The 20,264-nt window shown below is 35.7% G+C and overlaps 1 protein-coding gene across 1 annotated transcript in view; it reads left to right on the top strand.

Moving 5' to 3' along the window:
• The window catches only part of ROBO1 (roundabout guidance receptor 1), a 405,997-nt gene that overhangs the window by 216,800 nt on the left and 168,933 nt on the right, over positions 1-20,264 (top strand). The gene's annotated exons all lie outside the window — the stretch shown is intronic.

Genomic DNA, 20,264 nt, shown 5'->3' with positions numbered 1-20,264 from the left:
TGAGCTGGGTTTAATAAAAGACTCCTTTGCCAAAAAGAGGGAAAAGAAAGGAAGCCACTTTGAAGTAATGGTTTTGAAACATTCTCACTGGCAAATAACAACTGTTGTGGTTTTCCTTAATTATGTTGTATACACAGAAGATGTTTTAGTGGAAGAAAGAAGAAACCTAAGCTAAAATGCTTGAGAAAAAAGACTAGCATAACTTCAGTTTTAGTATGAGAGTAGAATTTATTACGTATTTGAGGGACAAAATCAGCTTTGCTTAGTATTTACTTTATATTAATTCTCAGATTTAGAATAGAGTAGTAGAAATCCTGAAAGATAAACAGACAAAAGTCTCCAAATAATAGTCCAACATATTTACCACGTGGAAATGTAAACATTTATATGGAAAGACTTATTAATATCATTCGTTTTAAAAGAGTATTTCAAAGTGCTGATGAGTGGGGATTTGTTTTTTGACTTCAATGGAATATGAAGAACATGGACTTTGAAGGAAAATGCAAATATTTGGAGTTCTCTTGAAGCACCATCCTTTATGATACAAGAGACACAGAGTGTGGATGCACATGGTGCTTAATGAGAAAAAAAAAATCTTTTAAGTACACCCTGCAATATAGTGTCACTGTATAAATTCAGATCTTTTGAAATATAGATGCACATTTAAGAGGTGTTCAGTCTTAAGACGTTCCTTGATCCAACAGACCAATTCACCTTTTCCTCCTTATCCCTATTTAGTTTTCTGGTGTTGCTAGTTTCCTAAGCCATAGTTGAGTCTGTTGGCTGATCTATTCCTATGTCTCCATGTTGGCAACAGCAACTGTTTCGTAGCTTAGCGGGGGAAAATGAGGAGGACATTTTTGTGAATGTCTTGTGTTTCATGAGGATCTCTCAAAAAGGAGGCAGATATAATAGACTTTAAAAATAATGTGTAAAAGAAGATTATAAGATTACTAGCTGAAATTAGAATTATTAGGAGAAAATAACTAGCAGAAAATAATCTCGACCATTTTATTTTCTCTCTAGGTCTGACATTCTGTAATAAGAGCGATTGATGTCACATTTCTATAATCTGTCATTTTTCTCTATTTAAAATTAGTGTTCTATTTTATATTTTTTTTTCTTCTCAATGATGAGAATTTCTTCAAGAACAGGGGCCATGTAAAATACTCTCCTTGGGGTAGCATCAAGTACATGGTATGGAGTGTTTTTAACATTAGGAGAGAAAGGAATGAAAGTTTTTGTGTTTTTTATGGACATAGTATGTTCTAGACATTATTATATGTATCTCATTTAATTTTCTTAGTAACTCTACTAAGGAGGGAAAGAAATCATTATTTCTAGTATGCAGATAAGGAAGTTTAAGGTCAAGAAAATGGATTAGCTTACCAAAGATAAACAGCTAGCGGGGTGCCTGGGTGGCTCAGTCGGTTAAGCCTCTGTTTGGCTCAGGTCGTGATCTCATGGTTTGTAGGTTCAAGCCCCATGTTGGGCTCTGTGCTGACAGCTCAGAGCCTGGAGCCTGTTTCAGATTCTGTATCTCCCTCTCTCTCTGACCCTCCCCTGCTCATGCTCTCTCTCTCTCTCTCTCAGAAATAAACAAAACATTAAAAAAAAAAGATAAACAGCTAGTAAATGGAAAGTGGGAATTTCAATTTACATATGTCTGATACTCAAGCCCTTTTTCTTTCTACAATAGTGTATTTTCTCCTATTAGAGTTGGGTCCGTGCATAGATTAGATATTACTTGTTCTTTTCAATGTAGATACAGTATAATTACCTCCTAATATGAAGTAAAAATAGCTTTTGTTTCCGGCAGTATTTATTAAGAACACTTAATAGCTATGTTCCCTTGGTCAAGTCATAATGAATATTTATATACCTGTTCTGCACTTCAGTTTTCATATCTATCAAATTATATATATACATATATATATATATATGATCTGCTTACTTATAGAGACATTTTAATTTTAAAAAGATAAAAGGAATAAATTTGAAAGTACTCTGCAGAATGCTTTAAAATGTAAAGTATTGTTGCTGCTTTTGCTGCCAATGACGATGATGATGACGACGACGATGATGATGATGATGATGACAGTCCATGGGTTCCTTCTATAGCATCCTTTCCACAAAAACCTTCTATAGGACTGACACCACTTATTAGTTAAATTACAATTTACTGGAGGACACCTGGGTGGCTCAGTGAATTAAGCGACTGATTCTTGACTTTGTCTCAAGTCACAGTTTCACCGTTTGTGGGTTCGAGCCATGTGCCCGGCTCTGCATTAGCATCCCGCAGCTTGCTTGGGATTTTCTCTCCTCTCTCTGCCAATCCCTCACTCATGCTTTCTTTCTCTGTCCAAATAAATAAATAAACATCTAAAAAGTTAACTAAGTAGGTTTAATTAAAAAAAAAAAAAAGCTTGTATTTCTGGATTGTGATCTAGTGGGTTTTTAAAATTTTGGTTTGGTTTTGTACCAGATGATTTGATGAGCCGTCCAACTCTTTTGATGTATCTTAGTTATATATTTGGAGTATCCCTGCTATAATTTACTGAAGAGATGTTTCAGTGCTGTGTTGCCTTCCAGTGATTCGGAAGGACTCTACAGCATGCTTTGTGGACTTAAGACCTAGATGTGTACTTGGTGCTTATTTATTAACTTGAATGGTTTTATCTTGAAAAGCTTTTTGTTTTTGTTCTTTCACCTAGTATTGCAAATGGCAGTGTATCGCTGCAGGAATGTTCTCCCACAAACCATACACTCTTCAGAAAGAGATAGTAGAATGGTTTGGATAAAGAAAAATGTACTTTTGTAGAAAATTAACTGGAGAGGGGCGCCTGGGTGGCTTAGTCGGTTAAGCGTCCGACTTTCGCTTAGGTCATGATCTCGCGGTTCCTGGGTTCGAGCCCCGCGTCGGGCTCTGTGCTGACTGCCAGCTCAGAGCCTGGAGCCTATTTCAGAGTCTGTATCTCCCTCTCTCTCTGACCCTCCCCTGCTCACGCTGTCTCTCTCTCTCTCCTAGAAATAAATAAAAAAATATTTTAAAAAAATAAAAAAAAAAGAAAATCAACTGGAGAATTTATATAGTAAAGAAATTCTATTGAATCTTGCTGAGATACCCCTTACTGCTTATAAAACTGCCTCTCATGAAAATCTCTTCCTAGTATAACTTGTTAGCCTGTTGAATCATCTTCTCTTAATTGCAGAGTTACAGAAATAATGACCAGAAAACCACCTTCTGTTTGGAAGGATTTGACATTTATGAGACATCTTTAGGGGAAAAGATCAGCATGAGAAAATATCTTTTAAATGCGGTCTAATATAATCACACTAAAAAGTGAATACAGGGGCACCTGGGTGGCCCAATCGGTTAAGCATTGGACTTCTACTTGGGTCACCATCTCATGGTTCGTGAGTTCGAGCCCCATATCAGCTCTTTGCTGACGGCCTGGAGCCTGTTTCGGATCTTGTGTCACGCTCTCTCTCTGCCCCACCCCTCCTGTGCTCTGTCTCTCAAAAATTATTAAGTGTTAATTTTTTTTTAAAAAGTGAATACATTGATTACTGCAATGATACCAAATATCAAAAAATCATCACAGATACACAGGTAGCATATCCTTTTCCTGTTTTTGTCATGTCATATATATCACATTTGTAAGTATACCCCCAAATGTTTCCATAATATCTCTGTTCTTAAATTACTTAGCAGCATTTCATTTTCAAATGAGATTCAGTCTCAGTCATTATAAGATATTTACATGGAGAAAGGCAAAGTAGTCAAGCCATTCGTTTGTTAAGCACAGTTGTAGAAAGTGCCCCTTAATATATTTACAACACTTAAATTACTTCTAGATTTATCTAATTATCTACAACTGGCCACTTTATTTTCATTTACATTTTATATCGCACATTTATAGGATTCTTTTTTTCTGTTTAAATAACTAATTGTCCAGTATAGCATTTTTATTTTGCCATATGCATTTTGTTAGTATCAGAATTAGAATAAAATTATAAAGAGAATTAATAGAAAAGATAGTGTTGCAATTTTAGATTTTTGATATTTGAATATTTTGATACAAATTTTTGTATACTGAAAGACTGAGTATATCTGATATTGTGATAGGTTTAAGACTGAAAGGATCAACAGACTATCCTCCATTTTGATCTCAGAGAATTAGAAAACTCTTTCATAATTGAACCTGTACTGAAAAACTTTTCCGAGAAAATAGAAGGAATGTTAAGCACTAACTTCTGCTATCCAGAATTGTCTCCATGGAAATTATAACAATGAACGTTTTGACCAAATAGACTGGAAGAGTCTCTAACTTCCTTTAATAATAACTTCTGGATCTATAGTTGATGCGCCTGAAGCCTTATGTGAATTGTTTATCATTCGCCATACCGTGTCTCACAATAGTGAATGGTCTAGATTTGTGTAGCTGAGTAGAATAATGAGGAAACTGAGTAAAATAATACACTATATGTTCACCTACCTGAAGTGGTGTAGTATTCAGTCTGTGATGAAGCATGCAGGATTACGACAATCAGTATCCATTCTGTTCATGAACTATTTCATGTTTCCTTGATTAGAGTCCTCTCCGCTTGTAACTTCTAGGTTGAATTCATTTTTTAAAAACCTTCACTGTATCGTCTTTACATGAGGTTAATATTATTTTTAATATCGCAGATGAAAGTAAGTCATCCTATTCTGAGAAGGAGGGCTAATGAATTTTGGGGACCCCCTTTTGATTGCAACTTCATTGCAAATTAAGTTACCTGGGCATACCCATTACAATGGTGTATTACCTTTCTTCCAGGTTAAATGTAGGCAAATATCTTTTAAGAATTTAATAGGGGATCCGAAAATCATTGTGATTATCATTTGTCACTGAACAAATCTCACCAAATGACTTGGCTATCTTTTTGTTGTTGTTATTTGTCTCTGGATTGCTTTCTAAATCTATAGTCTGTCCCAGAAATATTGCAGGATTGTACAATGCATTTCAGTAGAAAAATAAACAAAATACACTTCACTGTGAGGATGAATGAGAACTGTTAATGCCGGCTGTTAGGAATGCCATTGTAGTATCTTTTTGGAGCATCAACAGCACACTTCTACTGTTAACGAAACATCTGTCCAGAGTTCCTACTTCAGAACCAATTATAAAAGAGGAGACAGTGTCTGATGAGATACTTCAGGAGAGGATTCCAGTCAATTGATGCCACTACTTGTCAGGCTAGAGTGATGATGGCTCACAACTGAGATGTGTTCATCAGGGGAAAATATGATAAGAGTGAATCCTTGAGCAGAAAATAAGATTGAGTCTGCATGTGGGACTCCAAGCAGTGTCAGATAGGAAGCAATGCATAGTATCAGCAGAGTCTGACATAGGGCAGTAGGTAGAGGTCTAGACAGAGCTTGAGTTTAGAAAATGGTAATCCAATCATGAATGCTGAGGATGAGAGAAATCCAGAAGATTAGAGAAAGGAAGACCAGAATTTGTGTACCAGGCAGAGACACAATATAAGGATTCAAAAATGGTAGAATAAAATAACTCCGTTTCTAAAAGCAGAGAAGAAAATAGGTTTGAATATAGAAGCAGATCAAAACTTAAGTCCCTGCATTGAATATTTCAGGTAAGGATAGAACAAATAATAATATTGATTTAATTTTTTTTTTTATCCACTAAAGAATGAATTCTGCACGCCCATTTTATTGCTCTTACTTACCAAACAGGGTTTATCAAAACTTACGAAAATTTGTCGTAGGCAAAGAGAAGAATTTTAGGAAGTCATTAGACCTCACTATATGCTACTAACCTACTAATCTGTCACTCTCATAAGTACAGTAGAAAATCATCCAGACTAATTTTCTCATGGCCTCTAACAGAACATGTTCCCTTCCACCTGCTTGCTTTGTTTTGTGATTATCTGCCTGGAAAGGTTAATCTCTCTTTCCAGTGTATCTACATTTTGGTTTTCATCTTGGTCCCTACTCAAGTCTTATCTGCACATAACTACTAAAGAAGTTTCCATGAGTAGCTTCACCTGTAAGACGTCAGTAAGGAAAGTATGAAAGTACACTAAACTACTCTTCATAAGTTTCATTGAAACAAAAATTTCCAAATTGTTTTACCTTTGGATTACTTGATGTTTTGCAATGTCTGTGTTTCTATATGTTTGACTGGTCAGAGATCTAAAAATATATGATGAAATCTCTTTTGATCTCCTTTGTTGAACATCTGAAAAAGTTTACTTAGCATGTGGTAACAATTTTAATTTGTGAGCATGCTGATAATAAAAAGATGTGTGTGCATGCATGCATCCACAAGTTATAAATGAGTTCACATATATTTGTTCTTAGCATTCAGCTTGCCTAACTTTGTTTTTATAAACAGAACTATTAAGCTTGTGGCTTTGGTAACTAAATGCAGAGTAAATAAAGTATGAGTCAATCAAAACTTTTGATAGTATCTGTACATACTACCTAGTAATTTGATGTATTTTGTGCATCTGTTCTAACATGCTTATTTGGCACATTAGTAAAAATATCATATGCAGTACCTGTTAATTAGCCATTTAAGAAAGATAACTTTTCATGTTTTTCTGAAGAAAGGGGATTTTATTAAAGTATAACAGTTACTGAAATGATAATATACTATATTATGGACTTGAAATAGCCTGCATTCTTCTATACTCCTATGGATTTTATGATGTGTTCCTAAATAATGTCATCTTCTTTATACTAAATTCTTTTTTTTTTAATGTTTTTATTTATTTCTAGGAGAGAGAGAGCGTGAGCAGGGGAGGGTCAGAGAGAGAGGGAATCACAGACTCTGAAACAGGCTCCAGGCTCTGAGCTGGCAGTCAGCACAGAGCCCGACATGGGGCTCGAACCCACAAACCGTGAGATCATGACCCAAGCAAAAGTCGGACGCTTAACCAACTAAGCCACTCAGGCGTCCCTTCTTTATACTAAATTCTATATATGAAATGTGATGAAACTAACATATATATTTCAAAAGTTATGGTAGATTTGGATTATTGAATGGTTTTTTTAGAGAAAGAAAACTAAAAAAAAAACACAATAACTTACAGTATTTTACATTACTATTCTGTTTTTTCATCTCATGAAGAATAGTCATTATATATGCAAACAATAGTCATTATATGTGCAAACAGAGGTCATATATTCTTTTGTTTGTTATCTCATGCCAAGCATTGTACGATTTCAAAATGCATGGGGCTCCTGGGTGGCTCAGTCGGTTAAGCGTCCGACTTCGGTTCAGGTCATGATCTCACCATTCGTGGGCTCGAGCCCCGCGTTGGGCTCTGTGCTGACAGCCAGCTCAGAGCCTGGAGCCTGCTTCCGATTCTGTATCTCCTTCTCTCCACCCCTCTCCTGCTCACGCTGTCTCTCTCTCTCTCTCTCAGAAATAAATAAAACATTGAAAAAAATTTAAAAACCCAAAATGTAGTTTATCACACCTAAATACCTGATTCTTATTTTTTTTTACATATATGTTTATTCATTTCATGTATATTTTCAGGATATGTGGTTTCAGTTTGTCATAATGGTCGACTTTAGGGAAAAAACTAAGAAGTTCCATTTTGATATAGATTCAAACATTTCATTATACCAGAGTTTACTCAATCACCGTTATCACTATCCCCCCAAAATCTCTGCTTTTTGAAAAGTGTCTGAAGCTATTCCTGTTAATTACATATCTTCTTGAGACATACTCACTTTTGCCTTTGGGTAACCATAGGTCAGAAGCAGGCTGAAATATGTCTAGGCAGTGTAAGGCTATCAGTGGTAGTACCAGATCTCTGATTACACTTGGCCTTCCCATTACTATATGTATTTATAACAATATGGAGTTTAAAGATAATAGGAAAATTAACTGAAAACTTAACTAAGCAATACCATGAGAACTTCATAAAGTTCAATCCCATTGATAGTCATTTCCTCTTTCTGTGTGATTGGCACTGGGCCAGGTGTTAGGAATATACCAATGAACCGTGACAACATCTCTAACTTCTGGTCTTGTGGGAGATTCGTTTAAACATACAGATACAATGATGGGATATAAACTAGGAAGGGAGATATAGGCTGAGTCTGTAGCACAGACAACAGAAGGGGTACCTGTCTCGGACTTTTAGAGAGGAAGGACACAATCCAAGAGGAAGAGCTATCAAAGCTAACTAGATAAAAGAATCACATGAGATGAAAAATAGTTCAGTGCATTGGAGAGATTTGAGTAGAAGGGGGAAAAAGAGGAGAGATTGAATTGATAAGAAGGGTCACTGTATGAATTATAAACGGTGCTATAGACCTTGGACTTTCTTCTGAAAGAAATGAAAAGTTACTTGGATTTTAACTAAGGTAGGGCCATGTTTCAACTATGCACTTAGAAGGCACACTCTTATAGCAGAGAAAAGGTGAGTGTAGACACAGGGTATAACTCAGCTGCTGTAAACCAATCAGGAGAAAAGACAGAGTTAAGAGTGGCTGTGGAATTTCAGCAAAGATGACATAACTGAAGTTTGGATTAGAATTAAAAGCAACAAGACTTGATGGCAGATTGACTTCAAGGTAGGCTGATGGAGGAACCAGGAGTTGGTGCAACAGAGTTGGTAGAAATTATGGGAAAATAAAAGAGGAGGATGGAAAAGAGTAGAAGTTTGGTTTTGGAGACCGTAGGTTTGAGATGCCTGTAGAACATTGAAATGAGAGTGGTTAACCGGCTCTTCGATAAACGGACTTGGGATATTTATGTTCTATATTTACTTGTAGTTTGTTACACTGTAAACCTCAGCAAAGAGCACAAGTGTGTGTGCGCACAATATGTGCAGGGTGTGGACACTTTTAACTATATGGGGTTCTGGTATTGAATTTCAGTCTCTCGTTAGTCATATCTTTTGGCCAGATGTGACTAAGGGAAATGTCTCTTCTCTTCATCTGTAGAAAGATGTTTCCTATTATTTTGATGTGCTCTACTCTAATAATTAGAGAAATAATAATAAATGGCCAACATACGAGTATCTGCCAGGCAGCAAGCCTCATCTCTAGCACTTTGCCTAAAGTATTTCATTTAGTCCTCGTGACTGCAACATTTTGCTACTATTATTATCATCTATGTTTTGTGATGATGAAAAGATAGAGGGAGATAATGTAACTTGCCCAAGATGACATTGCTAATATGTGGTGGTACGGGATTCAAGCCTAGACGACTTGTGTGAGAGTCTATCTCAAGGATTTGAAGTTCACATTTAATTCAGCTCCATCAGTGCATCTAGAGAGGTTGCTCCTCAACAATGACCTTTCCTTTCATTCATGGAGGGCCGAAGGTCTGCCCTGTGCTCCGATGTCTCTTCGCCGGCTCCTTGGGTCAAGCCTTCCTGCCTGCCTTACTAGTCCCTGTGCTGGTGAAGTGGAACTTCCATATGAGCCTGAATGGAAATTCCTCTCCCATTGCAAAATCATATGCTCCAGAAAATGTTCAGCGTAGCACTTTTAATGTCTGCAGCTGTGCATTGGCTTTTCCTCCTTTTTGGTTTGGGGTTATAATATTGTATGCTAACTCCCTTTTATATTGTCTTATAGGTCATTATAAATCATCTTCATGTTTATATTTGTGTCTTCCACCAAAAACATTGTGCTACTTGAAGGAAGTGACCTTAGCATTTTCTCTTATATCTTCCCATAATGTCTTGTTTTTTAGGATCCCAATGAAAATGGTGTTTGGTTCCCTGTCATAGTGTTATTTATGTATGCAAAGCTGTTGATGAAGGCTGTGAAGTTCTCAAAAGCTTTCTATCAAAAAATATGATACTGGGGGTGGCCAAGTACTGGCTCAGTATGTAGAGCATGAGACTCATGAGACTCTTGATCTCAGAGTCATGAGTTCAAGCCTCATAGTGGGCATAGAACTTACTTGGAAAAAATAAATGAAAAAAATTAAAAAATAAATAAATGAAAGGCCTCTTTCCCTTAGAAAAATATATGGTCCTTAAACCAGGATGTTACACATTTTCGAACTTTTATAGAGGGGGGTAGCAGTAATTTTCATCCTTGAGGTTACATTAAGAAAAGGTTTATTATTTCCTTTGACAAATGCTCTATATTACCTAATGGGGATAATTAATAGGAGAAGTGGAGTATGAGTTGATGCTCTGACTTTTGTCATGCTTCAAGAATTTCCTTGTATAACTTGTCAGTTTTGTAGATGAAAAACAAAGTTGGCTCAGTATAGCATTATCTAAGGTACGTATTGGAAGGAGAGACTATCTTTCTTATAGGCCCATTTTTTTTTCTGCAAAGAAAGTATAAATCAGTAGTTTGGACGCATGACATAATTTTAGTTAAATAGTTTTTCACTATGGTTTGCTTTTTGTTAAATCTAATTACAATCCAAAGCTACTCATAGATACTTTTTTTTGAAAAATATTTAAAGTGAGTCATTTGGAGTTTCTTCTTTTTAAAACTCCCAGACTGTGGTCACTGGTAAAGAATGTCATTGCTGCAAAACAGCTGCTTTGGTCTCTTCAGCAAGCTGTATACTCGTTTCAACCGTGTTTTGTAACTGGCTTTGGCAAGTGACTTAGGCTTTCATTTCCTTCTTGGAAAGGGACTCACCCACTCTAAAGGTCCATATTTTTTCATTAGGAATTGGATTTTTAAAATTTAAAGTAAGAGAACAATAATAATGGTAAATATGAACATAATGCTTACTATGTACTAGGCACTATTCTGTTTTATATATTTTAAACTTATTTTATTAAAAATGTTTAATGTTTATTTTTGAGACACGTGCACGCGCGCACACACACACTGTGAGCGGGGGAGGGACAGAGAGAGAGGGAGAAACAGAATCCGAAGCAAGCTCCATGCTCTGAACTGTTAGCACAGAGCCCAGTGTGGGGCTTGAACTCTCCAGCCATGAGATCATGGCCTGAGCTGAAGTCAGAGGCTTAGCTGGCTGAGCCAACCAGGTGCCCCTATAATCATTTCTCTTAACCAGTACACTATAGGACTTCACATTGTGTTTTTCCTTGTGATGTTTTTGTTTCTCTAAGATTAAGAATGGAGTACTGATCTTTGATTATGTGATTTGGGTAAATATTAACTTTTAAGAAGTCACAATGATAATTAAAAGGATTCTCCTTTAACAAGGGGAGCTAAAAATAATTCTTTAACAAGTGTCATTTAAATTAAAATTTTTTAAATAACCCAATATTCCCTTGATAAAAAATGTTTCAATGATTTGATTTTTTTTGTCACAGAGTACTGCCTGTATAAATGGAGAAATAAATTATATCGAATATCAGCTGACACATTCAAATGGATAAAACTGAGTGCTTTGAAATTTTTTTAAAAAGCAATTGTGTTTTTTAGTTTTTACTTTCCCTTTACTTCCTAATCCAAAGTATAATATTTCTTTAACATTGGCATGTTGACATACACTATCTAATATCCTACAATAGGGTTTAGTAATTAATTAGCAACTAATTGATAACTTACTTGTCACTCAGGCAGGGAAAAAACTTGATCTTCCATATTTCAATGGGGAAAAAAAGGTGGATCATATACCTGCATTTACACTCCACTTCTAGGAAAGTTATACTTTGTAAGACTAAGTATAATCTGAGAGCTCCATCTAAAATATGCATCAGAATTACCTAGAGAATGTATATATTTTTAATTCAGGAATCAGATGTCCAAGCCCAATTTAGTGAATTTAATAGGCATGAGTTTCTTTTTCTCCCTCCCTCCCTTCCTCCCTTCCTTCCTTCCTTCCTTCCTTCCTTCCTTCCTTCCTTCCTTCCTTCTTTCCTTTCTCTTAACTTCAGAGGAGATTCCATTTTTTACACATGGTCAAAAAATAATGAATTAAAATGAAGTCTTTGGAATCTGATGAACTCGTGTATATAGTGCACCTCGAGGAGTTACTAACCGTAATTTGTAAGCTATCTTACTACCTATAAGCCTGTAGTTCTTCGTATATAAAACATGGATATTATTACTTACCTCATAAGATTGTTATAAGGATTAAAATGGGATAATACCATAAGAACTTAGCAGCATATAGTAAATGTTCATTAATTGGTAGAGGTTAATATTGATTTTAATTTGTTTTAATGGATATAAAATATTGAGAGAAGGGAAATGAGGCCACTAGAGACTTTGTCCTGGTAGAATCCTCAGTACGCGATTGTTCTCATCAATGCTATCACTATCCAGGACAGAAACACTCATTTCTCTTTGAAACACAGACTGCTCATCCCTGTACCCCTTGATAGCTTTCTATGTGTGTTATTGTCCATTCAGCCCTTACGGCACTTGGGTGTACTCAACTCATGATTGCATAATTACTTGTGAAATTGCTTGTTACCGAATTCTGCTACTTCAGCAGCTCTCTGTCTAATGGCATATTAGTGGGTAAAGTAATAAATCATATTTTAAAACTCATAACATTTGCAAGAATGACAGGATGATGAAAACAAAGAAACACATTCCAGACCAAAATTAAAGTCTACGAAGCTATTGTGCTGTCTAGTCTTGTTTATGGAAATGACACCTACCATCACCGCATTCAATTATGAGACAAATCCTATCAGCATCTCTTAGTACCACGCTTTACACCAGATGGTAAGGCATAGTTTCCTACAATGAGGTCCCAGGACTCATGCAATCCTGAGAAGTTGAAACCATTCTACATGAAAGTCAGCTCCCTAGGGCTAGAGGGGAGTGGAGCACATGGTAGGCAGATGAATCCCTATGAGGGTCCCTTGTAGCACAGCCTGAAGCAATGTAACATCACAGTAGATAGTTGGAAAACACCTGCAGCTGAATGGGTATTCTGGACACTAAACAGGGACGGTTCGGCTCATTTACAGCTTAGCTCTTGTAAAATCCTGGAGACAAGCTAGCAGGAGCAGATGCAACAGCAGCCTCTTGCTGGAAAATAGCAGCCACAAGAGAACAGGGTATATTGGCGATTACAATAATTACACAAAACATTGCTACATAGCTCTTCTCTATATGTGCTTCTGATCCCCATCCCAGTTCTGCAAGCAAAGTAGGGCTCCTTCCATTAAACCAATTTTTGAGGATAAGGAAATGGATGGATAAAGAGGGAAGTGGCCTGCTCAGGACACAGGTAGAAAAGGTTGACATATTTGCGATGGCAGATACAGAATTTTCAGAAGCCAGTGAAATTTCAGAGTCTTTAAAACAATAATACAATAGAAGAATGCATAATCAGGAAGGTCTTAGGAGCCTGTGTCCAGGAAAGGCCTTAATTAAAGCTTTATTAGATTCAGGATAAATCCACCCGTGCATACTACTTTTTCAAGTTGGTGGTTTTCCCAAGGTGAAAACATCAGTCAAGGCTTTGGTTGTGTGATTACAGAGATTTTGTTGTTTTATTTTATTTGAAGCAAAGGACTCCTTCTGCCGTGCCATGCTGTTCTTTTTGTTAGATCAACTAGCAAATTGGTATGCATTCCTGTATTAATCTACAGGGTAGGATCAGAGACAACGATATTCGTTCTTTTGATTCTGTGCCTCAGTAGTGTGCCTCTACTGAAGGAATGTAGGAAGAAAAAATGGCGACAGGTGAACAAATTCTGGCAAGAAAATAGAGAAGCAGACCTCCGCTGGTTGTGCATCTGGCAGCTTTTCTCCCTTTCATTCTTCCTGGCAAAGCTTCAGTTTTGATGTAGTGTGTCCATCCCTTCACCATAAGGTTTACAGAAGCATACTCCTTCCCACTACCTACAAGGTAAATCCTTATTCCTATTATCTTATTCCCTTTACAAAAAGTGGCTTCAAAAATGGTGGCTGGCCCATTCCTTGACAAAGAAAGAAGAAGAGAAGTCTGATGAGACTTCTTCAAAAGGGTGAGATGGTATTTCCCTCTCCCTTCCACCCCTTCATATTATTTCTACTTATGAGACCTAGAATTACAGCAGCCTTCTGTTCAACTGTAATGGAGAAGCAAATGCAAAAGGTAAATATTGGAAAGTGCAAAGGTGAAGGAACCTAAATCCTTAAGGATATTGCTAGAGATCAGACAGTGGACCAGCCTCAGACCTTCCTTACTTCAGGACTTTTTTGTTTGATAAGATGATACCCTTAATCCAGTTGACTGAGGGTGTTGGCAACTTGGAGGTGAGTTTTCTTGTTGATACCAATATGTAGAACAATGGATCATGAATTCTAAGCTGCATAGGAGAAGCTGCAAATCTAGAAAAAGACTGATATGAAAAGGACAGTAGGGGTTTGGATGGGAATGAAAACCTTGACGTTTGGATAAGTTTTAGTGTCTGACAACGGGTATCGTATGAGCAAGAAAATTGGAAGAATAGGCTGTCAGAGGTTTGAGAATTTATCTTTTTGAGTTCACACAGTCTCCAGTTTTATGTCAAGCTTATGGCATGTGGACAGTGGAGGAAGAGGCTGCAGTGGAGTAGAGATTAAGTTATTGTAAGAGTTAAAAACAAACAAAAGTTTTGCCTAAGTCATATATATGGATGCTGAGCTAGAACAAGATGTTGGTAGAATCTGGGAAAGGGTGGAGAGGATATATGCAATTGAATCATCCAAGTCCTTGATTCAGCAGAGAATAATGATGATATGGCATAACAAGTTTAATGCATTAGTGGCTAGAACTGTAAAGAGGGGGTAGTTTTTTTTTTTCCTTGACAGTATAAGACCAATGAATTCAAAGTCTCTGTGAGCTGGAAAAGGAAATGTTAGCATGTCTTCCTACCACTGGAAAACAGTAAATTAGAGCCTCCTGGCATTCTCTCAGGTTAACCAGATTTTGTTTAAGACCAAAGGGTGTGAAGATATGGAAAAGATTGATGATAACGGGCAGACCATTTATAGTTTTCTAAAAGATACAGTAAAAACAGAAGGTATGGAATTTCTGACACCATACAATGATGCTTACAATTTATAATTTAAAAGCGTGGTTTGTTTCTACTTGTACTTGAAATATGATCCCTGCTGCTCAAAATGTCAGTCACAAATATTACCAAGAGGAAACCCACCTCTTTATTCTAAGGTGCTAAGTATTATGAAAAAGTATTCATTCTCATTCATTAAAAGATTAGCTCACACTTGAACCCTAATTTCATTTGCAAATTTGAGCCAAACTTGAAATCAAAGTAATGCTTTTGAGAATGCTATTATCAATATCTTAGCTTTAATTTTTTTCTTTATTTTCATCATTAAAAGTGATAATCTTGTTCTTTCTCATTCTAGTCTCCTGGGACACAAAACGAGTGATGACTTGTTGAGTTTTATTTATGTGTGGTCCACTTCTCTAGATTTGCCAAGATCAGTCAACACTTATTAGAAATAAATTTCAGCACTTTATTCAGACTTACTAAGTAGGTTTGTTATTCGGGATGAGAACACTGATCTTTCATATCTTAGTGTTTGGCACAGCTCACTTCAGATTAGTGAAATGAATCCATTCATAAATCTTTTTCTCTAAGTGGCTGAGGCATTTACCTATGTTCCTGAATAGTATGACTAGTTGTGGTTTTATTAAGATTTTTATGGTTTGAAACCTTGTCTGATTCTCACTGCAATACATTTATAGAATTATGAAAGTATAAAGTACCTTAGAGATATCTTTTTTCCTAATTCCTCAATTAATTTTAACATCTTATAAATGTTTAGTGTTTATTTAAGATTTCATTTTAGCTATGTCAGTTTAGCCAATTTGAATAAGAAATCCTAACATTTTATAACTGTAGAACCAAATGGACTGAGGGCCTCAAGCCTTGTTTAACGTTTTAAAAAAAAGGAAAAATACACCACCCCAAGATATGGTATACAATTATATAATTTAGAATTATTTCATGTTGTAACTGTGCTAGGAATGCTTTCAGAAGAAATGAATATGATAAGAGCCTCATAGAAAAGAAGCAATATAATTGGACTCAAAGTGGGGAGCTGAATTTGGATATCAGAGATCTCATTATTTTATTTGGTAACACTGGATATTCCCAGTCCTGAGAGTGACTTTTTGAATTCTGTTTTCTAACTTGTTCTGAAATGAGTATACAGGAATATTAGTAGATGAAAGGCACACATAAGAGATAGCTTGTATTAAATCAGATTTTACCTAGGACAATGTGAATCAACAGAAAAAAGTACATCCCATCAAAGTGAAAATGGTTATGAGTATTATATATCTTGGATGAACTCATTCCCTTTAATAAAACAATAATATCTTGCTTCCAGAAATCAGAATGGGATTACCCCCCCCCAAAAAAAATTCTGACTTACTTCACCTAAATAAACGGTACTTGGATTTGACTATGTTAAATATTACGTTTTCCATGTTTTGTTCCAAGCAGTCATTGAAGTACATTTAATTTCAATTAATAGAGTCCTAAATCACATAGAGGTTATAACATTACAACAAACCTGAAATACAGCTCTATGACTACACTATTGCTAATTCGTTTTTCATTGGTTACTTCATTGAACAATCAAATCAGCATGTTTCATAATTTAAGTTAGTGATTCTCAAAGTCAAGTTCCTTGGCTAGCAGCCTCTGCGTCACCTGAGAGCTTCTTAGAAATCAAATACTCAGGTCCTTCAGTAGGGGTCACTGAATCAAACCCCCTGAGCATGGGTCCCCGCACTTTGTATTGTATCCAGACATCTAAGTGATTGTGATGTAAGCTACAGAGTTTGAGAGCCACTGGTTTAGGAGTTTCAGCTCTGGAATTACACAAACCCAAATTCAAATGCTGGCGTGTCCCCTTATCGACTCTGTGACTCTGGTTGAATTGCTTAGTTTGTCCAAGATTTAGATCTCACATTTGTAAAATGTTGAAATGATAATACTTGGATCATAAGGATGCCATGAGGATTAAATTACATGATGAGGATTAAATTACATGATAATATGACGTACAGCATTGTCCTGAAACATACTAGGCACTCAATTAATGATGATGTTAAGAATAGTGTCAAGAAAGAATTCTTGAAATTTACTGAAACCCATTTTATAAAACACTGTTTCATAAATGTATTTGTCCTATCAGAAATAAATATAATGCTGCTCATTTTAAATTTAGTTACATAATATAAGTGGGCGTAACAGTAGTGTCATTTTTCTGATGTACATGCACATCACACTTATATGATAGAAGCTAGTATGAATCCTACTTTTCAAAACAGGAAAAGGCTAAGTAGTTATCCTTCTCTTAAAGTAAGATGAGAAAAGCACTAAGTAGGAAGTCCTGGAACTGATTTCAGAACTGGAAGTCTGACCATAGGATTTGTGCCTTTATCTGTTTGTTTTCCTCTACTGATTTTGGATTTTCCAAAATACAAGTAGTTCACATTCATTTAATTTATGTACCCTTGCTGAATTGAATGTTTTATAATGAGAACTAGCTATTTTCATTGGTACGTTGAAAAAGTACTGATTCTCATTTTGATTTACTTGAAAACCAGCAGCCCATTTTGGAGTACTGCCTGCTGTGAACTGTGGTGAGCTAAGAAGGAAGCTAAAGAAAATATCTTTGATTTGAAAAGGGCATTTATATACTCATTATGATTTGCAAAACCAAGCTAAATAAATACAGGTGCACAGAGAGTAAATACTTACTGTTGCATTACTGTGCTATCATGAAAACGTAAGGTAGACAGATGTGGAAGTTACGAGGGATAAGAAATTGTTGGAATCATCACAATCAGGTTAATCTCAAGCCAGGTTGTAAAAAAGGAAGTTACGAATAAATGATAAAGGAGTTATTCATTTATCTTTAAGTGAGGAGGAATTGAATTATAGGCAGAATTTGTAAGGAGATTTGTCTAATTGGCAAGCACACAAGACAGATCTGTATGGGAAATAGGAGGAATAGAAGAAGACAAAGACCAAAAAAAACACCCAAAATCCCCACCAAAAAACAAAACTCCAGTTATCAAATAAGCAACCCGCAATTCAGTGTTTTGAGGGAAGTGAAATAACAAAGAGATAAATGGTGGTCAGTTCATAGGTAGGAAGTTAATGAGAGCTTAGGTCCTCACCAAGATGTCTGTGTACTGGTGGTTAAGGTCTTCACTGCACTGTTTTCGGTTTTCAAGGGATTAAGTGTAGAAATTAAAGAAAAAAGAGAAGAATTTATTTTAACAGATTAAAAGAATGAGAAATATACCTATAAACATCAGTTTATTGTAAAGTGTTTTTAATGTATCTCAAGCACATGAGTATAAGATTATAATCTAAGACTTTGTATTTTGAAATTTATGCAGAGAGATTCTTTCTCTGGGCAGTCACATCCCTCAGCTTGGAAAGTGGGACTCAAGCTACATATACACATTCAAATTTTGACTGATTTTAGAAAAAAAATAAGTAATAACCTGAAACTCAAAGATGTGATCTTGTTTGGTTAGTTTCCATAATAAAAGAGCTCACTGACTGAAGTGTTTACAGTAAAACTTAGATCTCAAAATATTGTGTTCATGTACAATTATCCATGTATTCAGTTTTCAGTCTACTGGAAAGAATTAAAAAGGATCTATTATATTGAAAAGCCTCTACTATAATAGACTGTTAGAAGAATACTATGTTGTACTAATATAAAAGCATAAAAAGTAAGATGCTAAATTCTATAAAATGCATCTTTCCTAGCATCCTGTTCGGTATAAAAAGTTCTACAGTCTAGTTCTAAAAGTTCTACAAACTTAAAAAATGAAAAATACAAATTCACAGAATTTGCATTTTAGGCCAAGAAATATTACACTACTCTTTCAGAGTAAATCCTTTCTCATTTCTGAACAGAAGATTACTGTTACAATAAGGTGACCTGATGAGGCTACCCTCACTTTGTGGATGTGTGTATGCATGCGTGTATATATCCAATTCACTTATAAGTTGACTATCACGTTTATCCAGATTAATCCCATGCATTATTATTGTCATTTAGTAATTCACAGGTGTGCAGTTATCAGGACTTCTATATCTAGACTGTATTGTGTTTCCATAGGCCATACAGCTAAACATTTTGACCTAGAATTTGAACTGATACCTGTCTGAACCTAATGCCTATGTTCTTAATCATTGATCTATACTGACTCTTTGTGTGTTTGATGATAAAAATAACTATGGCTAACCTTTATTAAGTGTTAAAGAATGTGCCAGCAAAAATATTTGAGCTTTACATGGTTAATCTCACTTAGTTATAACAGTTAATAGTCACTGTTCTAATCCCTGTACTGCAGATGAGCAAATAGAGGCATTGAATAGTAAATGGGTGGTTTGAATATACCCATTGACTACACTCTCAATCTCAGCTATATAGCTCTTTTCTTTTATAAGTTTATTTATTTATTTTGAAAGTGAGAGAGAGACAGAGCATGTGCACATGTGGGAGAGGGGCAGGGAGAGAGAATCCCAAGCATGGTTTGCACTGTTGTCAGTACAGAGCCTCATGTGGGGCTTGAACCCACAAACCGTGAGATCATGATCTGAGCTGAAATCAAGAGTTGATCACGACTTAATGGACTGAACCACCCAGGCGCCTCCTTAATAAAGCTACAACTCTTTTCCCTTGTGTGACTAATTGTTAAAGCTTTGGTTACAATTGTTATACAGCTATAATGCTTACATTCTTCGACATATTTCAGGAATTATAAACCTATTATTTAAACATCTTTTTTTTTTCTTTTTAATGAGGCATCTTTCCCTAGCAATCACTTTTGCTTTAAATGCTTAAAAACCTGAGTTAGTTCAAAGTCACTTAATATTTCATAGAGCAGTAATAATGTTTTATATTTCTCAAGTTTCACTACATTTAAACAGTGAAGAGCAATGTTTTATTCATAATAACATTCCGTTCCTTAGACAGTGAAGTATAATTCGGCATTATTTAGTCTGGGACCAGATATCCTGGTTCATTCGGTAGGATCTAAGAAGTACAATCTTAGAATGTGTGATTCATACCAGTAGTTCAGTTCTTAACTAGATATGTGACCTAAAGCAAGGCATTTTACTTGAGTCTGTTTTTCTATCTGTAAAATTATGAACTTATTATGTGTTCTACCACTACTGTTCCATTAAGTCAGAGTTTTTTCTGCAGTTAGAATATCACAAAATATAGTAGAACCTAAGAATATAAGAGACATTATTCAATCACAGATTAAGATAACATTTTAGAATCTTGAGTTTCTTAAGGATTACTGTTATGAAAATGATTTATCATTGTGCAGTAGATGTTT

Source organism: Crocuta crocuta, unplaced genomic scaffold, assembly GCF_008692635.1.
Source record: "Crocuta crocuta isolate KB4526 unplaced genomic scaffold, BGI_CrCroc_1.0 scaffold545, whole genome shotgun sequence".
Classification (NCBI taxonomy): Eukaryota; Metazoa; Chordata; class Mammalia; order Carnivora; family Hyaenidae; genus Crocuta; species Crocuta crocuta.
This window is presented reverse-complemented; position numbering and strand designations above follow the sequence as displayed.